Source organism: Channa argus, chromosome 2 (genome assembly GCF_033026475.1).
Source record: "Channa argus isolate prfri chromosome 2, Channa argus male v1.0, whole genome shotgun sequence".
In the NCBI taxonomy this organism is placed as follows: Eukaryota; Metazoa; Chordata; class Actinopteri; order Anabantiformes; family Channidae; genus Channa; species Channa argus.
This window is the reverse complement of record NC_090198.1, coordinates 20,948,209-20,966,544: the sequence shown is the minus strand read 5'-3', so window position 1 is coordinate 20,966,544 and position 18,336 is coordinate 20,948,209. Positions and strand designations below refer to the sequence as shown.

The 18,336-nt window shown below is 38.5% G+C and overlaps 1 protein-coding gene across 4 annotated transcripts in view; it reads right to left on the bottom strand.

The window, feature by feature from the left end:
* igdcc3 (immunoglobulin superfamily, DCC subclass, member 3) overlaps positions 1-18,336 on the bottom strand; it is a 58,621-nt gene that overhangs the window by 27,647 nt on the left and 12,638 nt on the right. The window lies entirely within an intron of this gene.

The following is an 18,336-nucleotide window of genomic DNA, read 5'->3' as shown; positions in this document are numbered from 1 at the left end:
CATCCAACTGATTAAATCCTCAACTCCAAAGTAATATCCTGAATTACTGCGACTGTGGCGGAGGAAGGTAGAGTGGCTGTCCACCATTCCTGCAGTTGTTGGTTCGATCCCCCTTGGGCAGGACACTGAACGCTCACTTAGCTGCACCTGGTGAGTGTTGGCCATCATCGGTGTGTGAGTGTGTATATGTGATTGTGAGTGCGTATATGTGATTGTGAATGCATATATGTGATTGTGAATGGATATGCGTGAATCAAAAGCAGACTAAAGCGCTTTGAGTGGCAATAGGTAGAAAAGCACTATATAAATGCAGAGTCCAATTACAATATTGTTATAGCATTAACTATGCAGTTTACTGAAAAAGATTGTTAAGAAAAATTACAATCAGTTCAGATAAATATTGCTAAAGACAGCTTTTATACAATATGCCAATGATGATTTACTTTACTATATTTAATACACAGTAAGGTTTAATGTTAAAAGCAGTATTCCTTGGTCACCAGTTTCTAAGTTGATCTCTATGAAAAACAGCATATGGATTTTCTGTCATATGTCAACATTAAGTATGGAAGTCTAGCATGTATAAAAAAAATAACGCTAAAAGACAACTTGTAAAGTCAACACAGACACACTTACGGGAGAACTAGTATCAATGCATACAGAAATCCTCATTCAGCTGCACTTCACATATCGACTCCATACAGAACAAAGACGGCATCGAAGGTGGAGCCAGTGACAAACTCAATTAGAGAGAGGCCCTCTTCTACCACAGCTCTCCCTCTTCCTTTAACAGAAGTGTACTCATTTAAATGTCAACCATAATTAACATGGACCAAGAAAGACCTATTTGAACACTGTTAGCATAACAGGAGGTACAGATACTTTATTTCATAACTGGCTGGTCCTCCTGAGCTATATTACTTACATACAAACAAATAGTAAGAAGCACTACCCAGAAAGCTAATTTATGCCTAAAACATGGCTGGCTGTTTGTCTGTTCGTCCTTTCACTAATGCCGTTTGCTAACACTGCTTCTGAAGTGTATATTTGTGTATATTTTTTTCTTAGGCTACACATTTGTCTATATTTTGCATAGAGTGTTGTGAGTTTTGATTGTTTACTGACTTGTCTAATATTTTCTTTGAATCACCTATGCTGACATATCAATTATGTAAGTTTAAAGAGACAACATACAATTGAAAATGTCAGAGAAAAGACTGTAAAAGAGGTACAAAGAAATGGATACTCACACCGAGTGGCCACACTTTACACTGCAATTATTCCATTTCAGAGCTTAATGAGTAGTGGGGTATTCTCCAACACGACTTGACCTTGAATCTGATTGGTTGTATAGAGCTCAGATGAAAATTTAAACATGCTAATTTAGTATTCTTCCAGGCGCAAGTGACAGTTCACTCATCCCAAGCATTGAGTTCTCTGTTAAAAGAGATGGCATATTCACAGTTTCTATAGTTTTGATTGTTACTCAGCCTGCTGACAATTTCTCAGTCTTATTCATTTTATTTTGCCTCTCCACTACAAGTGTCTATCTCAAGGGACCAACTGTTTTATTTCAATCTGGGATATAAAATGTAGCTTGTCACAGAGAACCTCTTTTTCACCAAACCACTATTATAGTGCATACATATACAGCTCACATTCATTTATTATATTTTACTTTACTGAAGTTGTAAAACACTGAAAATCACTGTAAATCATTTTTCTCTAGAGTCTTGGCCTGTTGTATAACAGAGCTTGGGCAGAGACCAGCAGAGTGTAGCACTGAATTACAGTCATGAAGGGTCTCCCATTGCAGATCCAGAATAGCTAGGTGTAAGGAAACAGGCAGGAATCCTCAGAGTGCAATACAAATAAAAACAGGGACCTCAGATTGACTAGTGTGATCAAAGAAGCTCGCTGTCTTGGAATACAGTCTCAAATTAAGATACACACATGTAAGGACACTGCTGTTTGTACTGTCTGTGTGTAGTGGGAACACTGGGGACATGGAGAAACAAAATTGCACTTGAATGCTGAAGAACAAAGGAGGAGCAGTGCCTATAGGGGTTTTCTCGTGCATCTCTGCCAAATAGTCATGGTGTCCGCTGCTGATCTGGCTGTTGTGTGTGTCCACTGACACAACCCCCCCAACAGGCCCCACCCTTGGCCCTCATGCATAAAACATGGATTCTCTAAGAGGCCCATACCCCTCCAACTATGGACGTACTCGTTGAATCAGACAGAAATAGAATTTAAAAAATAAAATAAAATCACAATACAGATACATATGCACAAAAGCCCATGCAGTAGGAGATAAGGAAGAAAACTGCCATTTGGAATTTGCAATGTGCATGCACTTTTTATAGCTAGAGAGATTGCAGCGTCAAACTCAAGCTCAGCTAAAGCACATACATATAAATAAATGCAAAGAGCTGCTTCAAAGGAAACACAATTATATCAATGCCCCTCAATGATGTAGGTTGGAGCCAGAGGCAATGAGGCACTCTCACTCATCCCAACACACACCCCCAGCAGACCTGTTCCTCTATTGTTTTCCACTCTTCCTTTGCTAAGCGTTGACAGACACTCACACATTATTAAAAACTGTCCACTACCAGCATGACGCTGCTGGTTTAAATGGAGCAGGTCTAATTACTGCAACAAGGGAGAGAAAGGCTGGGATGCATACTAAAAAGAAATCCATACACAAGTGCACAGGGAGGAGATTGCTCCTTGAACATATGTTGACAGTTCCTTGGTGACAACCACAAAAGAAAAATGAGCGAGGGAGTTATATGAGGGAAGGTCACAGACAGGAAATGTGAAGCGCTGTGATTTAGATGGGTAGCTAAGCTGTAAATCAGGTCTTGTCAAAACTCTGGTCACTTAATAATAGCCAACAAGTGAGTGGCACTGCCCTGCTGGGTGTTTCACAAATTATACCCAAATAGACCCAAACGGAGTCAGGATCTAGCAGGAACTGACATGAAAATCTGTTTTAAAGGTCAAAATTTCACATCCTGACTCTAGAATCTCACAAAGACTTACAAAGAATGAAATATGAATGCTATTGCTTATATAATATGACTGGTTATTAGATTTGAGAGCCTGTGACAAAATAAAAGGGCAGTCGATACTGATGAAATTTAGTTCCACACTACTGGTAATATATATCAGCAATTTTATCTAGTGGGGTTTCAACCTTTTTCATATGAGTGACTCAAATCTACCTAATGACATAATAAAGTAATGTAGATTCAGTGATGATTAGTTGATTGGCCTCTTGAATATTTTTGCCTAATGGCTTTTTTAATACTCTGTTAACACACATAAAGACAAAGAACATACTAAATAGGGTGATTAAAAGCCCAAACTACCACTTTCTGTGACTCCTACAGCAGTGATCAAATCAGCCTATCTGAGACATTTTCATCTTTTTTTAAACTGACCTGTTTTTCTGTGATTTATTGATAGAGGTAATGATGCTAGCAGAGGGACAGACATCTGACAGCATCATTCAAACCTGCAGCTATAGTGTGAAGCTTTAGTGGACATCCATGTTATAATGTCTTTGGCCTCTAACACCATGAGTCCTCAAGCCTGTGACATCATTAGGCGCATGCTGTTCAAGCAGCACACCCACCCCACATTGGGGCAGGCAAATAAATAATAGAGATAGTATTCCAGCATGGAGAGCCCACACAGCCTTTAAATAGGAGTCCCCGAAATAACAGACACTGTATTGAGACTCAAGAGATGATATTTCCTTCTTTAATGCCTTAGCACATCAACACCTTCCTGTGTCACCACATGCATCAGTTCAGCAGCACATCTGTGCCTTGGGCTCAAGTGACAGATGTACAGACAGCAGGCCTCAGGAACAAGGCCTTTAGATATCTCAAGTGGCTTTCCTGCCAGTATAGACGGTCCTTACAAGCATGTCCCTTTTCTTTACTTGCAGTTCAACTCTTCATTTTGTTTTACTTTAGTAAGGTGTGTGATATATGTCCTATCACCAACTCAGGCCCCTCCACCATACACCACACCCCATCATCCCTGCAGCCTCTTCTCCTCCCACTCCATCACCCCTTGCCGTGCCCCAGTAGCCCCAATTCTATGCTCTAAGCCCCCAAAATCTACTTCAGCATGCACATCCTAATTAAGAGGCCGATTAAAGCACAACAGATGCTGAAAATTAAGGGATTATTTAAATGATTCCCAGGAATTTCTTGCGTAAGATTAGAGAAGAGCAAGAAAGAAAAAAGAGAGTGACAACAATGGGGGAAGACAATGGAGAAAGGAGTGTTGAAATAACAGAAAATCTAGAGCCGTAAAAGCAGAATTTAACTGCCAGTGTTTTTCCATTTTCATTCAAACTTGTTGGTATGGTCTCATTAATAATAAAAAAGTGATTTAGTGTGTGAGAAAAAAACGGTTTTGTATGACTTAGAGACTAACTGGGTATAAAACTGCATAGATAGGAGAATCAGAGACCTCACCTAGAGGTACTTTGTATTTTCCACACTGCCCATCACAATTTAGAAAACAGATGTCTGGGCCACATGTCTTTTTTAAGTTAACTTTTCCAGACTTGGTACCACGATGAGTCCTAAATGAGGTTTTCAATCTGGGCTTCCTACTGTCTGAAGCTGGCCTGCCTGGTGTAAGACAGCAGAGGTGTGAGAGTCCGGATTTCTGTGATTTATAACAAAATGTTACAACAATACTGCTCTTAAATCAATACACAGCCTACAGTTTATTTCAAATTCCTGGTTGTAAAGTGAGACTCTGTTCTCCCATTAGCCTGGATTCCTCTAGTTCAAAGAGTTTCATCTCTTCTTAACTTGCCCCCCTCCTTAGTTTGTCCCTCTGCCAAATTACTACCTTATTAAGGACACTGCATCTGGGATAGCCTCCATCCCCTTATCAGGCTAGCCACTTTCCCACTAGCCTCAGTCAATGTTTTTTCCTCCAGAGAATCTCTTCTAAAAAAACTCAATAGTCATAATGGACTTGTTGGACAGAATTTGAGTACTTACTGTTATCTAAAACTTACAGGAGCTGTAGTCATTAAATGCTAACAAAATAATTGTTTTATATTAGATAATGTTTTACAGTCAAATGCAGTAATATATATTATTTAGCATATATAAACATGCTCAGCTTTTAAGAAAATAGTTCTTGACAAAATACACAGGGAAATGAAAGCTAGTAGAACAGAAGCCAACTTTAAGTGGGTCAGTATTTAGCCTCATTATAGACTGATGATTTCCTACCTTTTTTCTTTAACTCTAGAAATAGCTGAGAGTAAATCTTTTAAGTCAGTTCTCTTGAGCATTACTTTAAGGGTCTATGGAAGAATTAATTTAGTCTTAGAGATAGAAATTTACATAATTTTCTCGCACTACACTAATACTGTACAATTCTTAGGATAAGCAGAATTTGAAAAAACCAGAAAAGATGAGTACTTTACATCTTTTTGGTCAATTCCAATATTTTTTTTTTTATCATTTCCAATCGATTATTATTATCATGAGTAATGCATGTTAAAAAAAGGTTGACACTCTGCTTTCTCAGAGACCAGAGGTCAAATTAATATTGTCAATACCTCAACATCCAACCGCCTGCTTTGGAATTCAAGAGATGCATCTCCTATCATCCTACAAATATATGAGCTTAAATGTACTGTACATGAATTATGTGCCGTCTTTTGAGCTCTTTAACTGTACGCTCTGTACGAAATCCCATCAACTGCTTTATATCTTTCCTGTCTTGTCATTTCTTTGTGTCAGGGAGTTTGAGATATTTTAAAACGTTCACAGACATCTGGGCTAAAATAACATTTATATTCAAATGGAAATGCCATTAAATTCTTCTTTAGTCCGTCTCCGCCCCTTGTTTTATGAAGCCAGAAAGAAGTGAGCTTCACAGACAGCAGTGGCTCTGAATAACAACCTGGACAGACATTTGGCATCACAATTCCCCTCAGTCAAACACTCATTACTTCCCCCTCATTAGATGACAACTGTTGGGTTGGGAGGCCATTTTAAGGAGCCCACAATGAAATTCTCCTGAAAAGTCTTTTATTTATGCTCCTGTTTCTTGATCGTACACTGCTGGTGGAAAGATCTGAAGTCCAGAGAAATTTCTCTGATTAATATACCTTAATGTGAGTTCCTTTCTATGAGAGTAGCATGCCGTGCTAACTATGCACCTGACAGTGATTTTGAGGGGGCCTGGTCTGAACCAGGGGTAGATGGATGACCCCACATCTGGCACTCCCACGGGATATCTGAAAGACACAGGGCGGGACTGGTCCATGCGCTCCATTGCATCTTACAGCGCCTTGAACACTGGGCTCCGCAAATGGCCAAAACGGCTGTGTAAATCTCACGCTTTTGCCACTCCATCACAGACACAAGAGAAGCCCCTGGTGGTTGTGAGAGGGAGGTCCACTATACCTCAGCTGCATGGTTCCCATTGGGCATTTATCTGTGTCTCAGCTCAGTGTCCCTGCTGATTTCCACATCTTCACATCGCAGTCTCCAAAATGCAATCCGTTTAAAAATCCACATAAACAAATCCATCAACAGAGGAACAGCTGCAGGTCTGAAGTCTCAGGCTGTCTAATAAAATCTTGACTAGGCCTGACAAATATGGCTTAATGTATTCTCGCATATACTAATGTAGCATATAAACTTATTTTGTGTTTTCGGTAAATTAATGTTTATTATGATCTTTGGCAGAAAACTGTAACAATGCCAATTATCACGAGTAAGCTTCTATTACCTCAATAGTACGATATGTGTTAGGATTTGACACCCCACCCCCCAGTCATGTAGTGAATACTGTATTTGACTACAACCCTGAGGCACTACCCAAGATTACAAAGCTTTGTAACTTTACAGGTGAACTGGGAGGTAGACTATCAGATAAGGCAAAGCTAGAACATTCAATGTTTTATCTATATATTGAATATCTGTTTAAACTGGCAAACACACAATGCTCGCAAATTAAGTACTTGAGATAACATTACCAATGATTATAAGCCAGCTAACTCATATGGCTAAGAATAGTGTCCTGTTTACCTTTCCAACAAATACAATAACAACTCTGCTTTAGTATTTATATCTTCCAGTGTGTGGATGTCTCCTCACCAAATGCCGTATACATGTACATATGTTACAAAAAAAACAACAACAGCGTAACTGCACATCTTCTCGGTGGAGATTCTCAGTCATCCAGATTAGGTTGTCCCAAAAATACTATTTGGTAGCAACTGGACTTCCTCTTAAGGAAGTTTCAGTTATCATTCAAAGAATGTCTTCAGTTCTGTAGAACCTAAAGCAAGTCAACATTATTTGCCTTCATCTTTGTGGTACAAGGGTTCATGCCCAATCCCTGCATGCTTCACACTTATCTAAAACAGGTGGACAATTTATTTGTATCATGTAGTATAACATTGTGCACCCACTATGCAAATTTATGTCTCAGTCCTGGTCAAGTCTATTTAAACTAAGCAACAAAACAATAGCTTGAACCACATAAGGAGCTAATTTTTATATGAGCACATCCTCAAGCCTTCAATTTGGCAGCATATATAGTGTCACAGAACATAAACAACAATCTCTCTGATTAGCACAGTGATGTGTTTATCCATATTGTGCAGGTTTACCCTTTCCTATTTCTTATTTTTCTCTTTATTTTTTCACGCATATAATCTTTAATAAGAACAACCAGATAATTATGGTACTTAAAATGAAAGTCATTTTATTCATTTGTAAGAATTAGCTTTAACAAAGGGCTACTAATTCAATGTAATGTCCCCACCACCTTGCACATTTATCTTATGACAGATAAGAGTTCATCTGTGAATAGAGAATGGGAAAATATAATAGGCAAAAAAAAATCCATATGTTCCAAGCATATGCATCATACCATAGAAGAGAATGGCTGTGGTCATAAAGCAGCATGGTGCAAATGGTTATTCATTAAAAAGTCCAAGTTGGAGCGTTTATGTGAATAAGGTGCTGACAGAATCAGGCTCATTCATTTCTGAGGAATTATCCATGTTACTTGGATACAAGCCCTGGGACACACACACTCACTTTTATACCCAGGTTAGAACATGAGGACACACTCTTATTTTTGCATGAAGGCTTATATACAGCACACACACACACACACACACACACACACACACACACACACACACACACACACACACACACACACACACACACACAAAATCACTCACACCCTTCCCCGGTCCATCAGCTCAACTGACAGCCGTAATGAGTTTCTTCTCTGTGTAAGGCAACTAGCACCCACTCAAGGGAATTTTTCAGGCTGAATTGCGGCCATTAATCACAATCCTGGGCAACACAGTGCCATCACGTGTGGCAAACATAGATGCATTTGTCGGGGGCAATGGGTCTACAACACAGTAAAAAAGAGCTAGTGACAAAAATGTGTAAAAAGACAAAGAGAGTTGATTGACAAAGAATAAATAAGAAAGACCATAAAATTTACCTTCACAGACAAAATATTTCATTTGTAAATTATCCGCTTCTTTTTTGAGGGCAAATTTATGCTTGGCCCTTACTGGGCCAAATGGAGGGTTAAGACAGGGAGTAGCAAAAGACAAAAGCCTAGATGTTCTATTCTGTAATAACAGCTCAATTACTAGGAAGAAAAATGCATCAATCAAGACCAACAAGCTGGGTGGGACATACCAAGTACTCAAATACATTCATGTACACGTTATTGGAAAAAAATGTGTTTTGAAGATTTAATTTATAAAAACAGTATCATGGAGCAAATAGAGATAATGTGAAACAAATACAGAATAATTTAAGATCAGTCCTTGTGCAGCCCTTTAAGAGCATGGGAAACTCAACATAATGACAGGAGAAAAAAAGCTGTAAAAATACAGAGAAATGCCGTTTGTAACCAGGGATTGTCCGATAGCCACTTCCATTTTGAATTCACTTCAAATATGGTAAAGTACTTCAATTTGTTAAGCTCTGCAGCCAAACTATTGAATCTCACATCTTCTATGTTTAGTTTTGTCTATTTTGACTCTCTCTGTACAGACATAAGCAAACCAAAAGAAACATTATGTAGTCAAATTCATGATAACTCAGCTATGCAGCTGTAAACAAATATAGTCAACCAGTTTTCTTGTCCCAAAGTCAAAGAAAAGATTGCAAAATGTAGTATTTACTGGGGTATCTCTGGCTTTTAGGACTGTTTACCTCACTAAGCTGCACAGTGTACAGTGTATTAATATTTTTTATTAGCTTCATTTACATCTCATTACTTTGCATGTATACTGTATTATTATGTGTAATAGCTATTGCAACACAGAAATTTCCCTCCGAGGATTAATAAAGTATCTATCTATCTATCTATCTATCTATCTATCTATCTAGGTATGCAAGATGTCAGTGAAGACCAGTGCCCTGTCTCAGCCTTACTGCCATGATTGCTTCCATCTATAACACACAATTATATGACTTGTAGACACAACAACAACAAGTGCAATGATTTCTATTAGTGTCAGTATTAGACTTATCTGGTAAATGGCCCCTCAATTACCACTAAAAAAATAAGAACTATGGTGATAACTTGATTGTTAAAATGTATATTCTTGAACACTGAGTTCTATCTTTTGTTACACAAAACAATTAAATTAGTTTTACCCAAGTAAAAAATAAAACAGTGCACTAAAAACTAAAAACCTAAAAACATTCAATAAGAGATTTACATGGATTTGCCTTTGATAAGTGGATTTGACACAGGATTCAGATTTGATAAAATACAACTGAACCCCATGCCTATTTGTAATGTCAAGATACTGTCACCAGCACATCCTCTTATTGGGACAGCTGGAAGCTCAAAGTCTGCCTCTTATTATATTTCTTTTCACTTCTTTCAGGCTGCCAGCTGACTGTGGTCACCAGGGACATTAATGCCCCTTGCTGATCCATGGATCCCAGCCACCACCCCCTCCCCCATCACCAAACCAGCTAATCTAGATGAATTCATGCTAATGTGCAGCCAGTCAAGTTCAGCCCACCTCCTTTTGTTTGCACATGTGCAACTCCTCCAAGTGCAGGCCCTGTCATAACCACTTCATAACCACTTAGTGTTACAAGACAGTGGGTGAGAAATGAAAGCCCTTTGTCTCTGGCTCTACCTATAGTGTGTGTGCAAACAAAGACTATGCAGATACTTATTATGCCATGTCTGTTCTATCAGATAATGAAATGCCAGGATTTGAGTAAACAAAGAGTGCCTCTGGATTTACATCCACTGAGGAAAACATTTTCTCTCTAGGAAAAAAATACTTTGAAAGCTAGGTCTCATGAACAATGGAATAACATACAAGCATTGTCTATATAGTGATTCTTTACTGTAAATCAAATCCCTGCTGTCAATTAACTATCTAATTGCATAAATTGCCTTAGGGCTGCAACTTATCATTATTTCCTCAATTAATCTTTTTGTTTATGAAATTTCAGGAAAGGACATTGCTTCATTTGTTTAACAATCAGTCCCAAACACAAATACGTTTAGTTTTTTATCAAATAGAAGGAATTGAAACCAGAAAAATGTTTGGCATTATTAATTAGAAAATGTCTCAAACAAATGATCAATTATCAAATCTAATTTTTGTCAAAATCCAATAATTTTATTTTAAAAAAACTATCTGATAATTTCTTAAATGTTTTCAACTCTAGACCAACTCTCTTTTTTCACATCTAAGAGAGGCTCTCTGACTGTCATGCTTTCATCTTGTCTATTCCCTGCAGTGGATGGATGGTGCACTACTATAAGCTGTAAGACATAAACACATATCACAGGCTTTTCCAACCTGCCATCCGCCAGCTAAGCCTCTAAAAATAACTCACAAATAATGCCTACGCTGGCAAATGGAGAGGGCTATTACATTGCTAGCTTAACACATAAAACCACTTCTATAAAGACATAAGAGCTGAGATACATTCATAAATATGATTAAAGACTGCAGTTGGATAGATGGTAGTGTTTATATTATGACAACGATATCTTATCCCCTGAGCAGAAACTCAACGAAGGTTAGTTTCATCCCTTATTATGGGTCCTAAAACTCCAAATACATCACTTAAAGTGGGAATAAAATGAAATTTGTAAATAAAAAAGTAACATGTCTTTGTGCTAAAGGCATAGATGCTGCACACTTTTTTTTGTTCTTCACAAGCACCAGATCTAGGTATATTTACAGTCAGTGACCATGAAACTGTGCCTTGGTGTGCACATGTCCATGTCAGTGCATTTATTTGATGTTAAGAGTAGGTAATGTTCACCTTACACTGATGAATTACGAGCACAGGGTCAGGGGAGCAGTTTTCCGGCATGTTCTAATGGCAGAGGCATGCTTCTTCAAGCCATGCTGTTACTTTGCATCCTGCTGCCTGTCGAAAGCTGCCCTTGAAACAAAGCTGTCGAGGTCAGGAAGTCACAGCACAGGCAGAGGAATGGAATGTTCCTTCGTGGCTCAAGGTCCAGCCTCCACAGCCAGAGGGGCCCAGAGATCATTTGAGACCACCGACACATGCTGGACCTACGTATTTTACTCCCTACATCTCCCTACTTTTGTCCTTACCTGCCTTCTTTACCAATTGAGACATATTTTACTGTGAGCTTGCTCTGCCGCACTAATCATTAAAATTAATGCTGTTAAGTCATTGTTACATCATATTTAAATGAACATGAAAACATTTTTTTTTGCAAATGCTGGCAAAGTGAATGGAAGAACTGTTCATTACAACTACAACTAATGATTATTTTCAATTTATCGACTAATCGGATGAACATTTTTCTGATTACACATTTTGTATATAAACTGTTAGAGATGTTAACTGTCATGTATGACAAAGAAAAGCATAAAATCTTAATTTGTCAGCATTTGGCGCTACCAAATCTAAAAGCTTACCAAAACACTGAATAGCAGATTAAATCATTTTAGCTCCAATACTGATGTTTCTGAAAACCATGTTCTTAATTAATCAACTGTTTAATCTTGAAATGCCAGTACATTTACATTTACATTTAGTCATTTAGCAGACGCTTTTATCCAAAGCGACTTACAAGTGAGGTACAAGGCAAGCAAAAATTTAAGTCAAGGAGAAAACATCAAAGCAAAGTCCTATCAGAAAAGTGTTCACAGTTCACGAGATACAAGTGCAAGAGAGCAGAAAGGATTTTTTTTTTTTTTTATATTAAAGATTTAAGTGCATAGGAAGATGCGGAAGAGTTCAGTTTTCAGTAGTTTTTTGAATATTGGGAGAGAATCAGCTGAGCGTGCCGCAGTAAGTAGTAAGAATGTACTAATCACAATTTTATAAAGCATTGATATGTTAAATACGTCTTTTTTTCCAAACCAGTAAGAAACAAGTCAAAATCACTTTACTATGACAAAAGTCAAAATAAAAATGGGCAAAAGAGCCGAAAATCCTAAGACCTGAGAAAGTGGCATGAAGGGCTGTTTAGAGTTTTGTTTGGATAAAACGCTTCTATTTATTAATTTGTACCATCCTCCAGTCCCTTATTCAGAGTTCTTGACTGAATTTTCAGATTTTCTATCTGATTTAGTGATAAAGTCATTATCGTGGGTGACTTTAACATTCAACTTAAAACCGGAAATATAAAAGTTAAAAAGGAAGTGGCGTTCCATAAATTTAGAAGATTTGTGCTTGGCCTGGAAAAACTGTTTAATTATATATAAAAAAAGTCCTCCGTAACGCCAAAACAGCATATTATTCATTCTTAATAGAGGAAAACAAGAACAAGCCCCAATTTCTTTTTAGCACAGTAGCCAGGCTGACCAAGAGCCATAGTTCTGTTGAGCCTAGTAATCCCATAACTTTTAGCAGCAATGACTTCATAACTTTCTTTACAACTAAAATTGTAGCTATTGGGGAAAGAATTCACCAGGTCCTCCCTCCAAATCCTACAGATAGACCTTCATGTGTGCCCCAAAGCCCCAATCCCTCTTAGACTGCTTTTTACCCATAGACTTCGCTGAGTTAACTTCAACTTTAACCTCATTAAAACTAACTACATGTCTGTTAGACCCTATCCCGACTAGACTGCTAAAGGATGCTTTACCCTTATTAGACACATCTTTTTTAGATATCATTAATCTATCTCTACCAACTATGTACCACAGGCCTATATTTAGCTGTAATCAAACCGCTACTTAAAAATGTTTGACCAATAACCATCCTTCCCTGTATTTTATTTCTTTATTTCCCAATATCCTTGAAAAAGTAATTGCAAACCACTTGTACATTAATAATTTGTTTGAAGACTTTCAGTCAGGAATTACAGTACATCATAGTACAGAAACAGCACTGCTAAAACTCACCAATGATCTTCTCTTAGCTTCAGATAATTGACAATTCTCTATACTTGTTCTGTTAGATCTTAGTGCCCCATTTAACACCACTGATCGCAACATTTTATTATAACCTTATCTATCAGATAGATTCCAATTTGTTAATGTTAATGATGAATCCTCCATCTACACAAAGGTTAGCTATAGAGTTCCACAAGGCTCTGTATTAGGACTTATACTTTTTACTTTATATATGTCTCCTTTAGGCAACATCATTAGAAAACACTTAATAATTTTTTTTGCTATGCTGATGACACCCAACAATATCTATCTATGGAACATCACTTAATCAAACTTCAAGCATGCCTTATTCTTTCCTTTCGGCTGTTACCTTTCAGGGGTTGCCACAGCGAATCATGTGCCTCCATCTTACCATATTCTCTGCATCCTCTTCTCTCACAACAACTAACATCATGTCCTCTCTTACTACATCCATAAATCTCCTCTTTGGGTTTCCCCAAGACCTCCTGCCTGGCAGCTCCAACCTCAGCATCCTTCTACCGATATATATACAGTTTCTCCTCTGAACATGTCCAAACCACCTCAATCTAGTCTCTCTGACATTATCTCCAAAACCTCTAACATAAGCTGTTCTCTGATGTCCTCATTCCTGATCGTTACCATCCTCGTCACTCCCAAAGAAACCCTCAACATCTTAAGCTCTGCTACCTCCAGCTCTGCTAAAAGCATGGATGTCCTACAATTTACTACTTCTAAACTCAAACAAAACTGAAGTCACAGTATTTGGACCTCAGAAATATGTTGTCCAGCCATATTGTTACTCTAGATGGCATAGCTTTGTCCTGCAGTACTACTGCAAGGAGCGATTTTTGACCAGGATCTGTCCTTTACATCCCATATAAAACAAATCTCTAACAGCCTTCTTCCACCTATGGAACATTGCAAATATTGGGAGCATCCTGTATTAAAGTGATGCCCAAAAACTGGTCCATGCATTTGTTCTTCTAGGTTGGACTACTGTAAATCGCTATTGTTGAGATGCCCCAGGAAGTCCTTAAAAAGCCTGCAATTAATCCAAAATGCTGCAGCAAGAGTACTGACTGAAATTAGCAAGATAAATCATATTTCTCCTTCATTATCTTCTCTCCTTTGGATTCACTCCTTCCCATAAAATCTAAAATAGAATTTAAAACCCTCCTTCTTACATATAACGCTCTAAACGGTCAAGTTCCGTCATATCTAAAAGACCTCATAGTACCATATCATCCCTGTATACCACTTCAATCTCAGAATGCAGGCCTACTTGTGGTTCAAAAATTGTGATCTTGAATTTCCAAAAGTAGAATGGGAGGCAGAGCCTTTAGCTATCAAGCTCCTCTCCTGTGGAACCCGCTCACAGTTCAGATTCGGGAGGTAGAGACTCTTGCTACTTTTAAGTTTAGGTTTAAAACCTTTCTCTTTGATAAAGCTTATAGTTAGTTGTAGTCATGCTGCTATAGGCTTAGACTGCTGTTTCTTAGGTCCATCTAAACGCAGTAGGTGAAAGTTATTCTAATTCTTCTAGGCTGGTCTGTTGCTTGTTTTTGTAAGGGCAGGTTTGGACCACCTTAATTCACTGCCCTGGGGCCATCGGACAGGGGGATGGGTCGCTAAGGGAAGGAGCAGGAGGCTGAATGTTGTAGGAGGAGATCCATAATGGGAGGAGAATAAAAAAGAGTGGGAGGGGTATTCTGCCCTAGTGCACACAAAAAGGTCACCATTTCCCCAGATAAATCCCTTTCTCCATCGTCCAGTCCCTCATGACCTCTGACACCTCTATTTCTGAGTCAATGCTGCAACAGAGAGAAGAATAGGGGGGAGAGAGGGTACAAGGGGAAACACACCCACACAGAGTCAGCAGTGACAAAAGGGGGCCTCAGCCACAGCTAGCTGAGATGGTCAGGAGAACAAACGCTTAGGCCACCGTCACAAAGCAGAGCCACTAGAGGCTGCACATCTCCACAGTCTCTGGCTGTTCCCAGCCACTCCACTGCCCTGCAGTTCACAGCTAACAATAAGTGCTGCTCTGCTCCGTGAGGTACCCCAACACACACAAACATGCACATTAGCTAGAAGAGGGAAGAGATGGCTGAGGCCCAAAGTAGAGCTGTTGCCTGCCCAGCGCTGACTGGCCTTTGTCTCCGACTCTTCTGCTTATTGGCTGCCACAAAAAGATTCCTGATCCCTGCTTAAACAAAATGGAAAACTACATTGGGGGGCCCTGTGTGTGTGAGAGAGAGAACCTGTCAACAACTGAGGGTCTGATAATGTAATATCACTATTATCTCTGCTACTATCAACAAAACTAATATCCACCAACTGCTCCACCCTCTGTCTGTCTTTGTTTTTATTGCACATTTTCAAACATACATATCAAAATGTCTGCCAAAAGAGAACACAGGAAGAGGGAGTTTTGGTGTTTTCATTGGTGGATGGTACAGACCCTGTAAAGGCTTTTAACTGCACAATCTGGCTATAAAGGCTCTGTTAAGTGTAGTGAAGCGTGGTGAAGGGGCAGGAGCGAAAGGTAGCCAAGCCCCTAGTGAAGCCTTGAATCATAGGAACACCAGAAAACACACAATTCAAACCCAACTGCTGTTGTACTTCCATCTTCAGGAAGATCTTTGAATGATAACGTTGATTCCCTGTTCTTTGACCTCAATCTAAGATTACATGATGTTATTTTGCCTTTTGTCTTCAATTCAAACACACTCTTCCAAGGGACCGGGTAAACTAAAGATTAAGAAAAGACACACATGCTGGCACTGATTACTAACACATGCTTGTTCGAGGCAAAACCCTCGGAGAGGAGATCATAGTGGATTTATCCAAATCAAAACAGGTCGATGCACTATTGCTGTGCAGATTGTAAAGTCAGACTCCAGCATTTATGTCTGGTCTGCCTTGTGCAACCTTTGGCTTGACCTGTGCTCGCTTTCTTTTCACTTTTCACCTCTATTACTAAGGAATTCCTCCCATGAGCCTTACAAACAGGCAGAAAGAATTTTAGGCCCCCTTTTCATTTGTTTGTTTCAAAATAGCTAGGGTGGTCAAGAGACATTTGGAGACTAACACTGATTTCAAATGAAGGTGCAACAAATCAAATACTGAACTTGAATTTCAGATGTTTTTTTTGTTAAGTTTTTGTCCAAAATAATATTATATAAAATAATATAATATTATAGAAAAATCTAGCACATCCATTGACATGGCGAAATACACCGATCAGGCAAACAAAGTGGGTGGTGAAGTCATTTGGTTGCTATCATTAGAGGCAGTTCTAATGTTTTGGCCACCTCGTTCATTTTTAATAGGGTGGCCAAAAGATTAGAACCAGCTCATCATATAATAACTCCAGTACAACTCCACCACCCACTTTGACCTTAATATTAAACACACAGTTGAATTGTCACCTTTCTGACAGTTTCAACCTAAAACTGAGAAATTATAACCTTGTAAAAGTATAATTCATGGTGGAGCAACTGTTTTGGATTGCATGAAATTGCACATGTGGTCATATTGCTATGCCTGATCAGTGTATAGTCAAATTGTTTCCCCTTCAGTTTGGAACTTTCCTGACAGTTTCTGCTAAATCTAGAAAGACCCCTGTTTTTTGTTTCTCTTGCTCCTGCACTGAAAAGTATTCATTGAATTTCTTTACAGTATTGAGAGATGTATGCTACAGCAGCACTATGGCAGCACTGTGGCACCACTAATCTGGGGCAACTGTGGCACAGGAGGTAGAGCAGCCCTCCGGACACATGTTGAAGTGTCCTTGAGCAAGACACTGAACCCCAACTTAGTTGCTCCCGGTGAGCGCTGGTAGCTCCCCCATTGGTGTGTGAGTGTGCGTGTTATTGTGAGTGCAAATGGGTGAATGAGAAGTGCAGACCATTCGCCATTTAATACACCAAAATCTGTTAACTACTGTAACCTTCGGTTCCTCAAGCTTTAAAGTTCTAGGTTCCCAACATTTTTTAAAAATTTTTTTTTACTTCCAGCAGCTAGACCATTTGCCTGAAGAAATCAGATTGAATCAATTTTTTTTAAATTTACTGATTTTCTAAAAATGTATTCTTTTACTTTTTTTTGTAGTAATCTTTTTCTTGTTTATGGTTTTAAGTTAATATATATAATATAAATTTGTTATTGATTAACACATAAATAAGGCCCATAAACATGTCCTAATTGCTCTATCCCCTACGTGTTTCAATTTACGTTTTTGTGCTTTATGTAATCAGTACATAAAATCATTGCGCATTGTGTGCCTATTTTTTCTCCTGTAAAACATACTTTGGGACGGATCAGTTTGTTTTTTAAACACCACAAGAAAATTGATTAAAATACAAACAAATAATTAAAACCATTCTATGTAAACATGGAGACAGTTTGCTGAGAGGAATCACCCAGCTGTTTCACCACTCTTCAATATCTCTCCCCCTATTTAGTAGCTTGATTTGCCAAGTGATGTTGTTTACATGGGCAGGTATTTTAGAGCGTAAGGGAGCCCGATCTGCTCCATTCAGTATCCCTCATGCCTCATAGTATGAACAGCTCCCCTCTAACGGGAGATTGGTTCTCCATGCATGTCTGTGCTCTGTGCCTAGCTCAGATCCTGTCAGTAAGAATCAGGATTTAAGCACAATAGGAAGGAGTGTGCGCTTTTGTTTTACTAGCTGTCCATTCTTAACATTTAGCAATAGAGGGGAATTAAACTCATGTAATTCTGAAGCATTTGTGCCCATTCTGTATTCAACCATGCAGCATTATCATTACTGTAAACAATATAAACAGTAATTGTTGTATTTAATTGTTATATTATTCTGTTATAAAGTAACTCAAACCCTAAACCTTTTTAATTAGACAAATCAAAGTCTTACAGAAATCAAAAT